This window comes from Leptonychotes weddellii, chromosome 4 (genome assembly GCF_054177405.1).
Source record: "Leptonychotes weddellii isolate Sample4059 chromosome 4, ASM5417740v2, whole genome shotgun sequence".
NCBI classification, from domain to species: Eukaryota; Metazoa; Chordata; class Mammalia; order Carnivora; family Phocidae; genus Leptonychotes; species Leptonychotes weddellii.
Window position 1 is genome coordinate 15,359,694 of NC_138372.1, and position 18,938 is coordinate 15,378,631.

The window sequence follows — 18,938 nt, forward strand, 5'->3', positions numbered from 1 at the left end:
CCAGACTCCCCAGGCAGGGCTTTCGACTCAGCTGCGTGGGCCTCAAAGCGCCAGGTTCTCAGGAATCCTCCTTGAGGGTTGATGCAACTGCCTGTCTCCCTTCGGTGCCTCCGTCCAGAGCCTGCGGCGGGCCGGGCACCACGCTGCTTGTTCGGAGCCCAAGCCATGGGGCAGGAAGAGGCATGGCTATTAAACAGCATCTGACCCACAGCAAGGCCTCCGGGCAGGATGCAGGGGATGGGCGAACACTGTGCAAACACAAAGCGCCATCCGAAAGAGGAGGCGGCCATGAGGGACGCAGGCTAGGGCCTCCACCCCGGCCCCCATCTCCCCATCCTTAGGCCCAGGGGACTATGGAACCATTCCGCAGGGTCCCCTAGCCCACCCTCTGCGGTGCTCCCTGAGCCTGTGTGTGCACGCACGCGTGTGCACGCGTGTGCACAGCCCGCACGTGTGATGAGCCAGAGCTGCTGACAAGTGCCCCAGGTGTATTTCGGGGGCCGCTAAAGCTCCGTGCTTAATGGCTGGAGCCACAGTGGTCACGGCTGTCATAGGGGATTTCACGAGCTCGTTTACATCTTTAGCTTCTTCCTTCTGAGACGACTCCATCATCCCCAGCAACCCCCCCATCCAGCCCCTCAGCAGCGCTGGGGAGAGGAGGTAGGGCCAGAGTACTAAGCGCCATGTTGGGGTTCAAAGCTCTGGTGGGGGGCACAGGCTGACAGAACAAGCTCAAGGCCAGACCGAGGGCCTGGGGGCAGGGCTTCTGGCAGGCTCCAGGGTCGGAAACGCTTATCCTCCCCCTCCAGCCAGCACAGGGAGGTGGGGCTAAGAGGCTAGTCTGAAATGTGGGGATAGGATTGCATGAGGGAGGCAAGATTGGAAGGCAAGATCCGGACGGAAGCCCAGAGGTCACGCCTGAGCGAGGTCAGGAACTCCAGGATCTGCTGAGGGGCTGCAGAAATGGGGCCAGGAGAGCCAGAGTGGAGACGCTGTGGATTCCCAGCTGTCCTGGGAGCCTCGGCTCCTCCCTGCCCCTGCCCACCCCCCCAATCCCCACCCTCCATGGGAAGCTGCTCAGAGGCCCAGAGCTGCCGGCGGCGGGGGATGGGGGGGTGGGGGTGTGTGCTGGTCCCTGCCAAAGTCTGGCTGAACAGGGCTGACCTTCAGCCAGAACCGGGGAAAACTCTTAGAGGCTGAAATACCAGAGGTGGGATGTGGCATCAAGTGTGGACAGTCGGGATCCTGGAATTCTTGGCTCACTTCAGCCACTTACCTGCTGGTGCCTTTGAGCAATCACTACCCCCTTTATAAAGTGGGTAAACATAAGGCACCCCAGTTTGCTGGGTGAGATGGCCACATGGGCATTTACCATGCTCTGGTCAGAGCCAGGAGGGAATGAAGAATGTGGGTGCTCCAAACAATGAATCATGGAACACTACATCTAAAACTAATGATGTAATGTATGGGGATTAACATAAGAATAAAACAAACAAACAAACAAACAAACAAAAAAAGAATGTGGGTGCTCAGCACATGCCCCGCACCCGTGAGAGCCTACCGCAGCCACACATCAGGACGGGGAGGATGACGAAGGGGTAAGTGCCGGGGACCTGGGGGGCCCTAACCCAGACTGCAGGGCTTCTGTTCAAGGAAGGCCTCAAGGAGGAGGTGAGTCCGAGCTGAGACTTGTGGGAGGAGTAGAGGTTAGGCCCCATGGGGAGGTGGCAGGGCGCGGCAGGGTGCCACGTGCAAGGGTCTGGAGCAGAGAGAGAAGGGTGTGAGATGTAGCCCCAGAGAGAAGCAGAAGCCATACCATGAAGGGCTTGGCTTTGCAGGCCGAGGAGCTGAGCCTTCTCCTGGGGCAGTGGGCTCGCTGCACACGGTAAGCAGGGGCGTGTGGCCGTTCAGAAAGATTCCCCTGGATGTGTGTGGGAGCCGGGTTGGAGGTGGGGCACCTGGAGGCAGGGAGGCCGAGGCCAGGAGAGGGGGAGGCGATGGAGTTGAAGAGGGGACAGATGCAGTGGACGGTCCAGAGCCGGGACCAGGCCGGTGACTGGGTGATTCCCAGGGCTTCAAGGAGGAGGCATCAGAGAGTCTGAGGCCCTGCCCAGAGGCCAGAGCTGGATCACTGTCTCCAAGCCATGGGGCCAGGCTGTCTCCACCTCATCAGCACTCCCTCCACAGCCCGGGCCTGTCACCAGGAGCCCCAGGAAACATCCCCTCGGAGAGGCGCCTGATGGACCTGTCACCACAGTGCCATCCCGCCCAGCCGGCCCCTCACACTGGCGGGGTAATCTGCTTTCACCGGGAACATTGTCCTTCAGCCTCCCCCAGCTCCCAGCTCAGAGCAGGGAGGGCGGGGCACGCAGGGCTGAGAAGCTGCTTTCTTCCCCGAACAAATGACCTTGGGCCAGGAGTGGGAACAGCCTGGCTAGAATTCAAACAGCTTGGGCCCCCAGCAGCCCCGTGCTCTCAGCCCCCCTTCCACTTGCATCCCAGGGAGTAAATCTGCTTTGGGAACAATTCCAAATCAAACTAGACCCTTGGGAGCTCCTTCTAGGTGACCCCAAGCCACTGAGGGTCTCCAGCTTCCAAGTTACACTCTGTCTCCTTCCCAAGAAACCTGCCCCCAGGGGGTTGTCTGGCCAAGAGGGACAAACCCAGATCTGAGGATCCAATAGCCCTGGGTTCACTTCTCAGTTTGCCTGCTTCCTTGGCTGGGTGACCTTGGAGGCTTGCTCTCCCCCTCTGAGCCTTCCAGGAGCCTAGTGTAAGAGGCATGATACCTGAAACCTTGGAGTGAGGTTACTGGAAGAGAGGGGAACTGCAAAGCATCCAGCCTACCATGGGTACCCCACAAATGAGGACCCCTTCCAGCTGACTATTTCCTCCTGCCCTGCTGGGGAGCAGGACAGAGACTCCCCCACCCTGCCTTGCCCCAAGGCTGACGTGTGAGCAAACCTACAGCCCTGCCCTTTCTCCACGTTCTGGCTGCTCCACGGTGAGATGGTCTCGTGTGAAGCACTGGACGAGGAGCTGGGCAATTGGGTTCTGGTCCCACATTTGCTGCTGGTTGTGTGACCTTGGGGAAGTCAGCTGCCCTCTTTGGGCCTGTAAGGACTCCCCTCCTCCTCCCCACATGTACACCATCACCATGCTGTTTAGCATTCCTTCCTTTTGACCCTTCCTTAGCTTCTCGGAGTTCCCACCCACCCTCTGGAAATGGCCTATTCCAGGTCAGACTAGCAGTTCCCGGAGAGCACCACCGGCCCCTGCCCCGACATCGCCCGGCCTCAGAAACCATGGATGAAGGGCGCCTGGGTGGCTCAGTCGCTAAGCGTCTGCCTTCGGCTCAGGTCAGTCCCACGTCGGGCTCCCTGCTCGGCGGGAAGCCTGCTTCTCCCTCTCCCGCTCCCCCTGCTTGTGTTCCTGCTCTCGCGGTCTCTCTCTCGGTCAGATAAATAAATAAAATCTTTAAAAAACAAAACAAAACAAAACCATGGATGGAAGGAATGGGACAGAGGTGGGACAGGGGTTCTTCGCTCCTACGACAGAGGAGCATGGGGGCCCAGGAGGCGGGGGGAGGACGATCGGCCCACACGGAGCAGTGGGTGGCAGCCCTGGGTTCAGCTCAGCGACCTGGCGGCTCAGTGACCAGGATGGCCTAACGCAGGGCCAGGGTTCCCTCTGGGCCGCGGTGACTAGTGACAATAATAGCGGTGCTGGCTGGGAAGGTGGTCATGACCCTGGCTTTGGCTCCTGTCGTCAGACCTTCCCCGGCAGCTGCCGCCCCTCCCAGCACACCCTCTGCCTCACAGCTTTAATGAAAATCAGACAGAGATCTTTGGAGCTGGTTAGCATTTCAATACTTTCAATAATGGGTATTACCAAGTCACCCTCCTAAAACTATTCCTCTGCTCTGGAGAGGTGCCCCCGCCACCCACCCGCCCATACACTCACACCCACACAGCCCCGGCCTCCCCACCCACAAGGCACTGTCACCCAGGCTCACTCGCGCTCGCTCACACTGTGTGCTTGAGCTCCCCCTCCCTCTCTCTCCTTCCCTCCTTTCCTCCTTCCCTCCCTCTCTCCTTCTCTGTCTCTCTCTCCCGCAAATACCCGCAAACACAGAGAGCTGTTCCCATCTGTCAGAATGCTGATGTGGGCTCATCTCCTCCCGACAAGGCAGAATGATGATAAGGTTATTTTTTAATATCAGGGATATTAATACTCCTCTTTCTGATCATGAGCCATGGCTGATCCCTCCTGCTCCCTGAGGGAGGTCTTGGGGTTGGGCGGGGGGTGGGGGTGGGGGGAGTGAGGGCGAGGCTGAGATGCAGGAGGGCCTACTGTGTACCAGGAACCCTTTCAATCTTCATAATATGAAGGCAGTGGTGGTGTCCCCATTTGACAGATCGGGGGCTGAGGCTCAGAGAGGGAAAGTGATTTCCCGAAACCACAGAGCGCACAGCGAGTGTCAGGCCTGGGATCCCAACCAGGTCTGACTCCAGTGCCCAAGCTCTTTGCTGCCTCCCAACACATTTAGAGACTTTCCCCCACCTGCTGCCAGGAGCCCCATCCTGATACTCCATAGGGAGGGTCCCTGCTCCACCCCATGGTCAAGCTGAAAGGTCAGGCCCCGTTTGGCCCTGGCCCCAGGCCTGGCCCCATAATCCAGCCTTCCCAAAGGGTACGGGGCCCTGCAGACCCCAGACTTAGCAGAACCTCCCTGCCCCATCCCCTGTGGTTGCCCAGCCGTAGCCTCTCCTTGGGGCCACGAGCTCCTTTACCTTCCCCCAGAAGTCTGAGGGGCTTAGGGAAGGGTCAGCACACGCACCGGGTAACCCACAAATCAGTAGCCAACATGGCATCTGCTTTCTCCCTCCCTGAGACCAACCCCAAGTTCTGAACTTTCCCCTCTTCTGAGCACCCACCACTCTCCCTGCTTCCAATGCCTCACGACTAAATGCGTGGGCTCTGGAAACACAGATGTGAATTCAAATCCCAAGCCCGCCACTTAGTAGCTGTGGCATCTTGGACAAATATGTCACCTCCCCCCATCCCCGATTATTCTTTTATAAAGTATAGATAATAATAGAACTTACTTCAAAAGGCTGTGGTTAAGATTAACAGGTATAGTGAATACTGGGCCATGTCATCCTAGATATTCGGAGCCCTTAGAGACCTTCCCCCAGGCTGAGCAGCGCCCCAGAGAGGTACCGAGAGTGGTCTAAAGTTACATAGGCAGTTAGTAGCAAAGGGAATCTAGCTCTAGTTCCAGGCCTGGGCAGGGCTCAAAAGGGAGCGAGGGACGGGGCAAAAAAGCCCTTACGGAGTGTGCCAAATGTTGAAGGTCTGGTGCCCAGGAGGAGCAGAGGAAGTCCCTGCTCTCACAAGATGGTGTCTCGAATCAAGGAATCAGATACGTGCAGGTAGGATTCCGAACTGAGCCAAGGGTGCTGCTGGAGATGGGCAAGATTCTGCGAGAGTGCTGACCTGGCCCAGGGCTCAGGCAGGGCTCCCTGAGGATGAACAGGGGTTATAGAGGTAGGAGAATGTTCCAGAAGAGGGACCTGAGGACAAAGTCTGTGTGCAAGAGGGGGCACAGTACATTCAAGAAAGTACAGAAGGGGAAGAGCAGGTGCCTGGAGAATGTCCAGACCACCTGCACTGGGCCTTGCAGGTGTGCTAAGGATTTGGGTCTTTATCCAGAGAGAAGAGTAGAAGGCTCTGGAAAGGCTCTACTCAGGGGAGGAGAAGGTGTGGGGCAGTGGCTGATCATGATCTTTGGCACTGAATGGCCTTCTGGCTACAGTGTGGGGTGTGGCTGAAGGGACCCAGGGAGGGTGCACGGAGCCAGTCACCCCGGTGAGAGGTGAGGGCGGCTCAGACCAGGCTGGTAGCCATGGTGAGGAGGAGATGGATTCAAGGTATGTTTTGGTGGTAAAATCAAAGGATTTGGGATGTCCTGGATACTTGGCTGATGGAGAAGGAGGTACAAAGTTCAGTTTCCTGACTTGTGCAGCTGGGTAGATGGTAATGCCAACCGAGGCCAGGCACGGGGCAGAGAAGCGGGTGCGTGGGTCTGGGGCAGGTGGTGTTTGAGGGGCGGTGGAGGTGATGGGAGTTGAGGCGGGACTGAGAGAGAAAGCCGTGGAGTCTGTGGAATACACAGTTCCAAGAAGTTTCCTGGGAACGGGGAGGAGAGAGGGAGACAGCATAGGCCAGGGGAGTGAGGGACAAAGGGATGGCGTGGTTTGGTTTCTCGGGACAGGAGAGACTTGTGCACGAGGAATAAGCAGCCCAGATCTCAGAGACCCATCCCAGTGTGGTCCTCCTTCCCCCCTGTTCTGCTGCTTCCTGTGGCGCCAAACTGTGGAAGTGATTGATTATATATAAACAGGAGGAAGCAATTAGTCTGTGCATGCCCGGCCATTAATAAGCCTCTTAGGTATTTATAACAACACCTCATTTACCCTCCAACCTGAGAACAAATCTCCTGAGAACAGTGAGAGATACCTGAAGCGACCTCTGAGCCACCACCTCACTGACATTAAACTCGGTCTCCACTAACAGAGGAGCCCCTCGCTTAGAGCCCACTGAGTCTTACTCTACGTACAATTCTAATAGCATTCGTGTTTTTTCAGGCCACCTTAGAAGCAGCAGCTCAGGAGGCCGTCGGGACACGCAGAGGCAGGAGCCCAGCAGCGGGGAGCCGGGGAAGACGCGGTCACACCAGGGAAGCAGAGAAGCCCGGGGTCACATCAAGGTGGGTCAGCCCGCCATCAGCTGGCCTGCAGGCGCCTCTGGCCCACACTGGCCCACCACCGGTGGCTGGGACGAACTCATCTCGAAGTCCTTTCCCACATCAATATTCAAGGATTCTTTGTTCACAGGGATGATTCTGAGCCACCGAGCAAGGGCTAAATTACATTCAGTATTTTTTGCTTAAAGAGGACTTTTTTTAAAAAATATTTTAAATTGTAAACTTTATTTTAAGTTTTCCTACAGTTTCTGAAATATTCCCTTATGTGGAAAGGGATTTTGTAATTGCCTAGTTAATTATCTGCTTCCCCAGTAGGCTGAAGATCCGGGAGAATGAGGACCACGTCCGTGTGGCCCCACCATCTTCATCCCAGCACCTGGCACAGTGAGCCAGGATGGGCTCGACAACAGAGTTGTTGAATTAGTGAACTGATTAGTAAATTAACATTGCATACCAGGCAACATTCACTCAACAAATACATTACGATGTTCGATGCGGCCTATTTCTTGTTACTTTTATAATATGGCTACTAGAAAAAATGTGAATTATAAATGTGGCGCTCACTCTATTTCTACCTGACAGGTTTGTCTTAGGCTTTCCTGCCCCAGCTCTACAGGCAAAGTACGAAGTGTAAACACACTGCCCACGTTCCGGGTGAATCTTTCCTATGTGACGTGAGCTACTTCCTCCGTCGTGTTTGGGGGGCTGCCTCCCCTCTAGCCTGCGAGCATGTTCCTGGGGGGGTGGTGGTCAGATCTCCAGCGGAGTGCCAGCACCACGTTCCCTCCGTGCCGGTTACAACTCGGGAAAACAGGTGCAGTGGGCACATTACAGATGGGAACACTGAGGCCCTAAGTGAAGAGGCAACATGGGCCTCATGCCAGGAATCTGGCTCTTCCTAAGACCTCCCAGGGCTCCATCCTCCAGCCTGGGGAGAAGGCAAAGTTTCTATATGCAAAGGTGAGGAATGTGCCCCCCTCCAGTCCCCTGACAGTGGAGGGTGAGAAGGGACTGTGGGGTGGGCTTCTCTGCAGGAGTCTGGGTGAGACAGCCTGGGGCAACAAGACATCCAGGGCAGGGCTTAGAGTGGGGGTGAACCACAAACCACTGTCCCCGCTCCGAGCACTCACACCCACCCACCTCCCACCAGAGCATCTCTTCTACTTGTCCCTGAAGGGGCGCCCCGCGGAGTTCTTCCCTTGGGGTGTAGGACTGCCCAGAGCCAGCCCCATCCTCTCAAATACAGTAGCCCCTTCCCACCCCAGATCTCTTGACAGGTTGCCAAGCATGTGTGCAACTCACTCATGTGAGCCTCATAGCAACCCTTTGAGTTGCACATCCTCATCATCCTCATGTAGCCGGGGAAACTGAGGTTCCGAAAGGCAAAGTGAGAATAAATACTCCTGAGAGGGTATTTCTCCCAGGAAATGGAGAATGTCATGGGGCTTTTGTCATGCTCCCTTCAACCTTCCTTCCCACTCCTGGATGGAAAAGTCAAAAAGTCGTGGGTTGGGGGAGGAGCCATGAGGTGGGGGAAGGAGTCAGAGGCTGTCCTGCTTGGCCAGGTCCAGTTCTCCCCACTCGCCCCGCACCTTGCCTGTTCCGCTGGAGCGAAGTCCCAAGGGGCCCACGTGCTGGTGGGAGAAGGTGAGGTGAGCACTGTTCCGATTCACCCCTCGGAGAGTTGAGGTCAAGCCCACGTAGCAGGGCTGGCTAGCATACCTGCACAGTGTTCTAGAAAGCAAGCTGTCCTGCAGCCCAGAAATGGCCTTCGGCAACGGCGGCCTCAAGCACTTGGCCAGTGAGGCGTGGGCCCCTTGGGTGGCTGCTCATTCATTCACTCACTCAGCAAACGTTCCCGCAGCACCCAGCCAGGACCCTTCATGGCTGCTGCCCTTGAGAGGCTCAGAGTCCGGTCGGGGAGGAGACACAAGCTAACCACAGTCATCCCAGATCCCACCCGTGCACCTCACAGAGCTTCCTATTCCCTCCTTCCGTCCTCACGAATCTCACTCTCCTTGCCTTTGAAATGGGGAAAAAGCAGGGATTGGATGAGAGAAGGGATGCAGAGTCTAGCCCGGGAGATGTGCTGATGGTGACAGGGACGCTGGGGAAGGCTTGTCCCTGCCCGGGGGGGTCCTCCGCAGCTGCCCTGCCTGCCCGACCACTCAGGAGAGGAGAGAAGGCACCATCTTCCCAAAGGCTCTCCTGAGACACCCATTTCTTTAGGAGAAGGGTCTAATGGCTTCTTTCTTCCCACTGGCGGGTGGGCAAGTTGCTACTTTGCGGCACAAGGACAGGCGGAGGGGAAAGGGTGGGAGGGAGAGGCCCGGAACAGAGCACACCAGGGCTGGGGCACCTGGGAGTTTTGGGGGTCGAGGAGACGCCTGAAAGCAAGCGGCTCTTACCCCCATGGAACTCCAGTGAAATGCAGTTCTAATTTCGCTAAAGAGCATTCGGAATATGGAGCAGACCCCTGACAGAGAACCGCCCCTCATGCTTACGGAGTCCTTCAAGGAGTCCCCAGCTCCACAAGACTGCAATAAGGGCAAAACCCAGGCTCAGCTGGCTCCACCTCGACCTGGAAATGCAGAACCCCAGCCCGCAGCAAAGCCTCCTCCCATCAATAAATATTTCTGGGAGCCCTGGCCGGGGTAGGCGATGCTGCATCCTGCACTCTGTGTGCAGTTTCCGTCCCGCCGCGCCCACTTCCCCAGTGCCCCAGGAGCGAGTTGCCAGCCACGAACTCTTGCACCTGAGGAGCCCTGCAGGGAGGTCTAGAGTCCTGGGAGCTGTGGCCGCTCCACCTCAGGCTTGCCCAAACTGCGTTGTTATGAAAATGTTTGCATTAGCTGCCAACTTTAAATATTAGGAGATAGCACATAAAGATTCCAGCTATAAAACCTCACTTGAAAGCACAGAAATCGGGCCCCCATCCCTACAGCGATGTGAGCTAGAGCTCAGAAGACCCCCCCCAGTGGGTTTCATAAGGATGCCCGCCTGTCTCATGTGGGCATTTGAGTTTGCCTCTCCGGGTCTAGTCCAATCTGCTCCCTCTAACCCCCACCCCCTTCACAGCATCCCTGAACAGCCTTTAGCTAGTGTCTGCTTGAATGCCTCTGGGAACAGGGGGCTTACCTCGTCTTTGAGACAGTTGTTCTGAGCTGTTGGTGCTAGGAAAGGGCTCCTAATCTGAGCTATCTCCCCCCTTTCTGTAACTAAGAAAGATGCACAGGAAGGAAGTGGGTTTTAGAGTCCAGTGGATCTGGATCTGAGCTCCTCTCTAGCATTTAACCAGCTGTGTGATGTAAGGCGAATGATGCTCTTCCTTCACTTCGGTTTCCTTAGCTGCACCTCCGCTGCAGGACTGCGTGAGGCTCAAAGTAGAGCAAGTTTATAAAGCGCCTAAAGCAGGGTCTGGAACGCCCTCCCCAAATGGTCTTGATCATTCTATGTAACCTCCAGCCATGGGTCCAACCAACTCTTCCCAGTGAGTTCAAGGGCTGGGAGTGCAGCTGGAGAGAGCTGAGCAACGGTCTGTGCCAGCAAAGTCAGAGGCAGAGTCCCAACTTGAGGGCCAGCCCTCTAGGAGCTGCAGGTCTCTTATCTCCCTCCCGGACAGCTTGGCCCTCCAGGTGCTCAGGGAGCTTGAAGGTGGTAGGAAGGGCCCCGGGAGGGAGCCCCCACATCCCTGTCTCTGCTGTCTGCACACAGCCTGTAGCCCTCCCAGGATGGGATCCCTACTGCTGGGAATGGAACTGGAGGTGGGGGAAGTCAGGGGAGGGAAACACAGGGAACGATAATCACCATCATCTGGAACGGCTGCCATTACTGGGCACCTGGCCGTGTGCCTGGCAGTATGCTGGACCCTTCCCTGAGTCCTTGAACAGGATTCTCATAACAACCCGAGGACATAGAGACGGTTGTTCCTGTTTTACAGATACGGAAATTGAGGCTCAGAGAGGCTAAGAAACATGCCCAAGGCCACACAGCCAGGATTTAAAACCCTGTACGCGTCTGGTGTCTGAGCCTGCGCTCCCGACCACTGCACTCTACCGCTCCCTAAACTCGGGGTGCCTTCTTCATGCCCTCTCATTGGGCTGTGGGAGGGGAGGGGGAGAGAGTTTTTACCCCAAAGTGCTTCTGAATTGGTCTCTGAGCCTCTGCCGCGGGAACTAGCGAGGGTGCATCCGAGGGTGTCACCGTGCGAGGCACTTCGGGCGCGTGTGTCTGAGGGTCATGCGTGTAAGCGTGAGTGTGCGGGAGGACGCCTCGCCTGTGCGTGAGTGTCCACGCGTCCCGGTGTCGCGGGGGGCGTCCTGAGCGCGGCTCGGCGCGCGGTGGCTCCGACTCCACGTGCGGACGCGGGGCGCGCGCCGCCCCCCGAAGGTGCGGGCGGGTGAGTGCGAGCGTGCGCACGTGCGGCGGCGAGGTCCGCGGGGCCGGCGTCCGCGGGGCGGCTCCGTGTCTCCCACCCCCACCCCCGCCTCGGTGCTGATTGGCTCGGCGCCGTGACGGGCCGGCCCCCGCCCGGGGCGGCGGCGGCGGCGGCGGCGGGCGCGGGTGCCCGCGTGTGCGCTGTGTGCCGGCGTGTGCGCCGGGGTGTGCGCCCCGCCGCCGGCTGTGCGGGAGAGCCGCGGAGCGCGCCGACGCGCCGGCCGCTGCGGCCGAGCTGGAGGGTGCGCGGCGCTCCCGCCCGCCCGGCCCGGCCATGGCCCCCGCCCGGGGCTGCCTGCCCCCCGCGCTCTGGGTCTTCACGGCCGCGGCGGCGGCGGCCACCTGCGTGTCCGCGGCGCGCGGCGAAGGTGAGCGGCGGCGGCGGCGGCGGCGGGGCGGGGGTGGCCGAGGGGCCCGGGGCGCGGCGCCCGCTGCCCGAGGCTCAACTTCCTTCCCCTCGACCCTGAGAGCCAAAGGGGACGGGATCCCTGGGCTGGGGGGCGGGGGGGGGGGGTCAGGGATGGCACCGCGAGAGAGAGCCGAGGTCAAGGGACAGCGCGATGGAGATGGGGACAGGACTGGGGGATAGGAACCCGAACCCGAGGGCTTGAGGATGGGGGACAGAGGCCCCCGGGATCTGGGGGGACGGGGAGGGAGGATAGGACTGAGGGATTGGGAGCTGGGGACGGAGAACTGAGGGTTGGACCCTGGGGATGAGGGAACAGGACTGGGTACAGAAGACAAGAGAAGAGGTATAGAGGAGAGAGGGGACAGGACCAGGGGACATGGCAGGGACAGAGGACAGAGAACAGAGGGACACAGGGATGCGAGATGAGGTTCAGAAGGCTGAAGAAGAAGAGGGAAGGGGTGCCATTGAGAAAGGAGACCAAGAACTAAGGAAGGAGGAGCAGAGAGCAGGAGCGGGTTGCGGGAAGCCCGAGAGGGGCAGGGAGAGAGAGTCTTAGGTGGGAGGGCTGGACGGCTGGGGAAGTCACTGCTGGAGGGGAGGGGCGGGAGGGTGGCCTTGGGAGGAGGGGACAGTGACGAGCAGGCCGCCGGGGCTGCAGAGAGGCTGAGGCAGGCAAGGCCCTGGAGAGCAGAGTCCTGTCCAGGGGCAAGGCTGGGGCAGTCCGGTCACTCAGGGGACCCAGGGGTGGGGGGCAGGAGCAGGAGCGTGGGCTGAGCAGTCAGGACAAAAAAGGTCTGGGAGGTGACCTCCTGGTGGTGGGAGGGAACAAGGAAAGCTGGGACGAGACACCCATCAGGGTTCCCCAACACCCAGGGCCTCACATCTGCACATGTGCACACACATGTGCACGCGCGCACACACACACACACACACAGTTAGCCCCACTGAAGTCCAGGTCCAGCCCCGGATGCTGCCCTGGGTTCTGTTCTGCACCCCACCTCCTATCCTCCAGGATCTCCTCTGCTCCTACAGCTCAGCCCAGAGGAGGCCTAATGTGGTGCTCTGGGCAGGATCCAGGGGCAGGATCTACAGCTGGGTGGTCCAGAGCTGTGTTCTTGCCCTGGCAGGATGAACTTCTTCCACACACAAGGGAGATCCAGCGCCGGTGTTCCTCATCCACACTCAGATACGCCAAAGATCCACCCCCTCACGCACGAACAGCTCAGAGACATAGCCGTCCCCGAAAGCACACATGCACACACGGACTCACATCAGGATTTACACACACAGACTCAGGCCTGTAGAGACTCACATGCATGGACAGCTCCCCACCTCCAACATCACCTACAGTCAGACACACAGAAGTGCAGCCAGGATACGTGTGCACAGACACGCATGTGCACACACATACGTGTGCAGAGGCACGCACAGGAGAATATGCACAGCCATGGGCAGATACTACATATATAAGAAGACTCCCAAGCTTGCATTCATGCCCACGGAAATGCACGTGCACATAATAAATGCACGCGTAGTGTCTCCGGTGGGAGAAGGACTAGGGCAGGGGAGCTGAGAGCTGAGGTGAGGCGGCAGGCAGAGCAGGGCCAGCTGGGGTGGCTGGTGAGCAGGCGCAGGTTCCTGGGACACCAGAAGAGAATTGAGGTGGGCGCCCGGTGAGTAGGGAAGAGGGCAGGACTGGGGCACAAGGGCCTGGGGGCTCCCAGGTTTGGGTTGGGGGAAGGGGACAGTTTCTTACCAGCAGGATGCTGTGGGGTCCACATTGAGGCTCTGGGCTTTGGACAGTACACCCTCAACTCCTCTAGGAAGGAGGCAGCATCTTCCAGAATGGCAGACTGGCACACCCCAGATCCCCCTGGGGAGGTGACTTAGAGCAGGCTCACCTGCAGAAGACAGGCCATTGGCCTGAGAGGGAGAGGAGGACATGTCCGGGGGGAGGGCGCAGCAGCTGGGGAAGAGGCAAGGTCCACAAAAAGAGGCAAGCGGGGATGTCTTTGTCCAGGGCTGAGGGAGGCATAGTCCAAGAGCCAGTCCTCGCCTGTCCAGCCAGTGCAGCAGAGGACCCACAGTGGGGCGGGGGTGGACCGTGCAGGCTGGAGAGCCTGGGGCCGAGGTTCCACAAAGGCCGGCCCTCCCTCCCGAAGGACAGGAGTCCCTCCCAGTATCATTCCTGGGCTGGTGCAGTGCCAGGATTGGCCAGGGAGACTGTGGGCACTCAGAGAGGGCTATCTGCTCCGAGCTAGGCTCCCGAAAAGGAGCAGTGCCCCAGCCTGGTCATGTGCCCCCGTACCAGGTCCCTCATAGGACAGGAGAGGGCCCCACACCTGCAGAGATGCCTCCCAAGCCCCATCAGGCTCATAGCCCCTTATCACTCTCTGGTGTGGATTATCCACCACTTTGGGGTGATCGCTGAGGCATTCACATCCTGGCTGACATCCCCTGGCCACCGGAATTCTCTAGCCTCACCATCATGCACTGCTTCCTCAGGGAATGTAAATCAATTTAAGTATTAGTCTCAGCGAAATGGAATGGGGGAAGATGACGGTGCTGGAGAAAAAAAGAAATCGCATAATGCTTTCCACAGTGGAACAGGAAAGGCTTAGGAATTATCTGTGCTTCTCAGAGCGGGAGAGGGACCCGTTTGATCTCCCAGAACAGCCCGGGCGGGTAGGCCCAAGAAGGATGCCTACAGACATCTTGCAGATGAGGAAACTGAGCACAGAGGGGTTAAGTGATTCGCTTCATGAAGGCCCTGAGAAACCATGAGTCCCGTCCTCCCATTGGCAAACGGTGAGATGGGCCCAGAGAGGAGAACTGACTTCACGGATGGCACACAGACCTACAGGCCAGCAGTGCAAGAGGGGGAGAGAGCCCAGGCCGGGTGACCAGAAAGGTTTGCATTTCCAAGGGGATGCAGGGGGAGTGGGCCTCATGCTGGACTTGTCTCTGGCCCTGAAGCAATCTCCTGTGGGCCCGGAGCTTCCTGTGACAGGCATTCTGGGTCTCCTCCCCAGCCCCCCATGGGACGGCATGTGAGGTAGGGAAGAAGGGGGACAAAGGGAGAGGAGAGGAGGGCAGGGACAGGGAAGCGTCTGGAAGGAGTTAGAACAAGCAGCCCTAGAATCCTACAGCTCTTCCCGAATCTGATAGAATCGACTTTTGACTTATCTTTGGATTATCTGAGCCCCCTGGCTGGCTGATCAAGAATCAGCTGCAAATGTGGTGAGGTTTCCAGGGGTGGGAAGGGCCTGGAAAGTGGGGTCTGCAGGCGGCTGCCCTACGAGTCACGAGTCACGGTGCTCCCGCGGGGAGGAGTCTAAGTGGTGGACATTTATGCTGACTGCCCCTGGGTTAGGGGCAGGACTGAGCTGTGTTCAGGAGACTGGAGAGCGGGCCCTCCAGCTCTGAGACCACATCTGCAATGTGGGTTGGAATGGGGGAGCCCACCGGTCCCCTGTCCTCATCCTCTCCCCTGACGAGGCTCTGCTGGTCTGGGGGAAACTGCAGTGCGGGCCCCCTCCCCCTCCCACCAGCCAGCAGGAGGAGAGAGCTTGCCTGACCCAGTTTTCTCTCCATTGCCTGAGAGGGAGGGAGGGAGGCGGGAAGGCTTCTCTGCCTGCGCCCCTGGCGTGGGGCCGGCTGGGGAGGGGAGGCCCTTCTGTGGACACTGGTTCCATCCCCTGATCCCACCTGACCCCTGGGGACCCAGGGAGGAGGGCAGAGGCCCCTCCCCTGGTTCTGCAAGCTCTCTGCAGCTGGCCTCCCCTCTGGGGTCCCTGACAATGGGGTGGGAGTGTAAGAGGAGGGAGAAAATCAGCAAATAAGAGCATCCTCACTCCAACGTTTCCTGAAGACACTTGTCTCCATCTTTGAGGGGCAGACGCAGAGCTATGCAAATTTCAGGCAGCAGGACACCCAGCCTCCCTGCAGAAAAGTTCTAGGAGGGCCCCAGCAGTGTTGACCCTCTGGAACCTGCCCCAGCCAGCCTAGGTGGCAGCCCGTGATTGCAGGCTGGGAGAGGGGGTATGTGGAAGAGAGCGTGAAACGGGAAGGCATTGGGAACATGGAACCAAGAGCCCTCTCATATTCCTATCACCAGATAGATCAAAGGGAGCAGGGGCCCAGAGAGGTGAAGGGACTCACTGGAGGACACACAGCAGTCGAGACTCAAACCCCGATTTCTTAACAGTTGAGTGCGCCTTCATCACCTTAAAGTGAGTGGGTAGGTCTGAGTACAAGGAGAGAGGCAGGAGGGGCAGGACTTTGGGAAAGGGAATTAGCTTTAATAAGGCAGCGACTCCAGGCTTTACAGTTTACTTTCTAGGTGTTATTATCCCCATTTTACAGATGAGGAAACAGGATCAGAGAAGCCAAGGTCAACTACTATGTAGCCGCACTGCGATCTGAGCCCAGCCGTGTCTGGCTCCAAAGGCAGGTCTTCTCCATTGTGTTGTTGAGACTTCGCAGGGTCCCCTTTGGGGGTTTGGCTTGGAATAGACTTGCCTTTCGGGCCAGCGCTCCTTACCAGCCACGGTGACTTGCTCACAGGTTCTGCTTCCTGGCCTTAGGCTGCCGGGGCTCGCGGCGCCGGCTGTGGTTGCCTCCCCGGGTGTTCTGAACACCAGGCCTGCCGACTACCCCGGGAGCGGGGGGCACTGAGCACGTTCCCGAATGTCCCCGAGGCCCAGGGTCTTCATTGGTCAAATGGAGACGAGAGTCACCACCTCGCGGCGGCTGTCATCCTGCAGGTCGGGGGCGAGACGTCTAAAGCGCCCCTCGCAGAGCTCAGCACACGGTGGGGGCCGGGAGGCAGTTCTTACTGCTCCAGGTCCCCCCACCTCAGATGTGCTCAGAGGACCTGGTAGGTGCCAGGCATTTCCTGTGGGACACTGGTGATTGCAAAGCTGGGACCGGTCCTCCCGCAGGAGGTATGACCTCATGGTGCAAACCTTGCTGGGTGCTTTTGAAAGCCATCATGTCCCATGAATGAGACGAGGATGAGGCTGTGTGCAAAACAGGACCCATGGTCACGCCCATTTTTCACAGGAGGAAACTGAGCCTCAGGGAGGGGCAGGGACTTGTTCAGGGACACACAGCCCCTACGTGGCAGGGCTGGGAATGTGGCCCGGGCCTCCTGGACTCCTGAGGCCATCTCTTAGTCATCCCACTGCATCACCAACCAGGGAAGCCCCGCGCTTGGGGCAGCTTGTGTTCCAGGGGTTTGGAAGGTCACATTTGGGCCGAGGTGGTGGGGGATGGCCTCAAGCAAGAGGGACAACTTGAACCGGGCCCCAAAGGAGAGGGGAAGCAAGGCGTGGAGCTGGCGTGTTCGGGGCTGAGAGCAGACCAGTGTGGCCAGGTTGGGCTGCGCTGTGGGACTGGGGAGGAGTGTCCTAGGCTCTGATGCTCTCTCCTCTCCTGTTTTACAGTGAACTTGCTGGACACGTCCACCATCCACGGAGACTGGGGCTGGCTCACATATCCGGCTCACGGGGTAGGTGACCAGCTGTGGGGCCAGCATCATCCTCTGTGAGCAGAGAAAGCCTGTGACTCATGCTCTTACCATCAGATAGATCAAAAGGAAGCAGATGCCCAGAGAGGTGAAGGGACTTACCCAAGGCCACACAGCAGTTAGAAACAGAATTGCTGATTCCTTCCCTCCCTTCCTCCCTCCCTCCGTCCCTTTCTTCCTATCTTCCTACCTTCCTACCTTCCTTCCTTCATGCAGACCCCTGGGATTACAGAACCAAGCCTGGTGCTGGGCTCCCGATTCTTAAGTCTAAGGCCCTAGGTGTGGGATCCTGATGTCTGTGTTCTGGGCCTACAGATTCACGCTGGGCCCCAGCCGGGCCTTTCACCCCTTCGGGATTGGTCCCCTCCCTCGTGCCCTGCCTTCACCAGGAGCTGCCCGGGCCCCTGTTACTCTGTTCCCTAGAGTCATCTGGGCGACAGCTGCCAGCAGGTGTAGCCGAGCCCCGGGCCCCTCTGGCCTCCATGGTGACCCGGGGCTGAGCCCATCAGGTCTCCACGGGTCCCGTCCTCCTGGGGAGTGGCCATGGTAGCCCCAGGACATCCAGAGACAAAGCTGCACTGCCCGGCCCTCCGCTTCTCTTACCCAGACCTGGGGGCAGGGGGAGGATCCATGAGCCTGGCGGAGGCCCGATTCTGCCACTGACAAGCAGGGTGGCCCTGGTGGTCGCCACCTCACTCCCTGAGTCTCAGCTCCCCATCTGTGGCAAGGGGTGAGCATGTGACGACCTCGTGGGCTTTGCTGTCAGGCGGAGGGGAGGTGACACCTGGTCTTGGCGCTGTGCCTGGTACCTGGTGAGCCCTCACTGAATGTACCGTCGCTGTCACGGTCATTAGTGTGTGTTAGGGTTCTGTGTCACAGACATTTCTTCCTGCAGGCATGCTCAGAAATGCACACACACATCCCCCCCGCCCCACAGACGCAGGTGTGTCACATACACGTGACTTCTCTCGTGAACACTGGTTTCCACGGCTCTGGAGACAAGGGTAATAATATTAATAATGATGGTGACAATGACATCAAGAGTGACTATGTGTGAAGGGAGTGGGAGTATTTCTTCACTTCTCATCCGGGCCATTTGTGGCTGGCTGGGGGCAGGCTGGAGCCCCCCTCCCCTCCCTCTGGAGCAGAAAGCCGAGTCCGCTGTCATTAGCCCCCATGTACCAGGCTTCAGGAAGCTTCACAGCAGGCCACATGGGCCCAAGAGCCAGGAGGGAACTCCTTTCTGCCTGAGCAGATTAGCCCTGCCTAAGGGCAAAGGCTGGGTCCTTGAGGTGTCTTTACCTCCCTGGGCCTCAGTTTCTCCCTGTGAATTTCTCCTCTGTGTGTGCCCCAGGTGGCTATCTCCCAGGGGTGAGCAGGGTGTGAAAGGGCTTGAGAAAGTGAGCCAGCTCTGCCAGTGGCAGGGGGTTGACCCTTGAGGAGGTGACCGCCTGGCCGATGGCTGGGTCAGCTTTTCCCCCGAGACCCAGCAGCTAGGAAGGAGTGGGCCTGGCCCCAGGCCCTCCTCAGAGCTTAGGACTTGGCTTTTAGAGTTCCTTACAGGGAATTGTAAGGGTTTTAAGCAGGTGGGGAGCATGGCTGGACTTGTGTTTTCACTGACTGTGCTGCAAATCTAAGGTTCTTTTGCTTCCAAGGTGCCGTGAAGCATGGCTCAGAGTTACCTTATCCTGTTAGAACAAATAGCGTATATTCACACAGCTCTGAACAGTTCACAGGCATGATCTCATTTAATCCCCACGACCAATCCTGTGAGTAGGCACAGCCACCCCATT

The 18,938-nt window shown here is 58.5% G+C and overlaps 1 protein-coding gene and 1 long non-coding RNA gene across 4 annotated transcripts in view; both read left to right on the top strand.

Moving 5' to 3' along the window:
• The first annotated feature begins 841 nt into the window (after nucleotides 1–841).
• LOC145721082 (uncharacterized) lies at nucleotides 842–7,262 on the top strand. 2 transcript variants are annotated; one of them, XR_014144548.1, is made up of 5 exons: nucleotides 842–927; nucleotides 2,188–2,293; nucleotides 3,196–3,359; nucleotides 6,651–6,772; nucleotides 7,085–7,262. It is a non-coding gene; the product is annotated as an uncharacterized LOC145721082 (long non-coding RNA). The 2 variants fall into 2 exon arrangements; XR_014144549.1 differs by having other exon boundaries at nucleotides 3,240–3,359.
• A 9,808-nt stretch (nucleotides 7,263–17,070) lies between these two features.
• EPHA8 (EPH receptor A8) overlaps nucleotides 17,071–18,938 on the top strand; it is a 30,330-nt gene continuing 28,462 nt past the window's right edge. Inside the window, exon 1 of one of the 2 annotated variants that reach the window (XM_081817691.1) lies at nucleotides 17,071–17,127. The gene's annotated coding sequence lies outside the window, so the exon portion shown is untranslated. The remainder of the gene's footprint in view (nucleotides 17,128–18,938) is intronic. The other variant, XM_081817690.1, reaches the window with a different exon arrangement.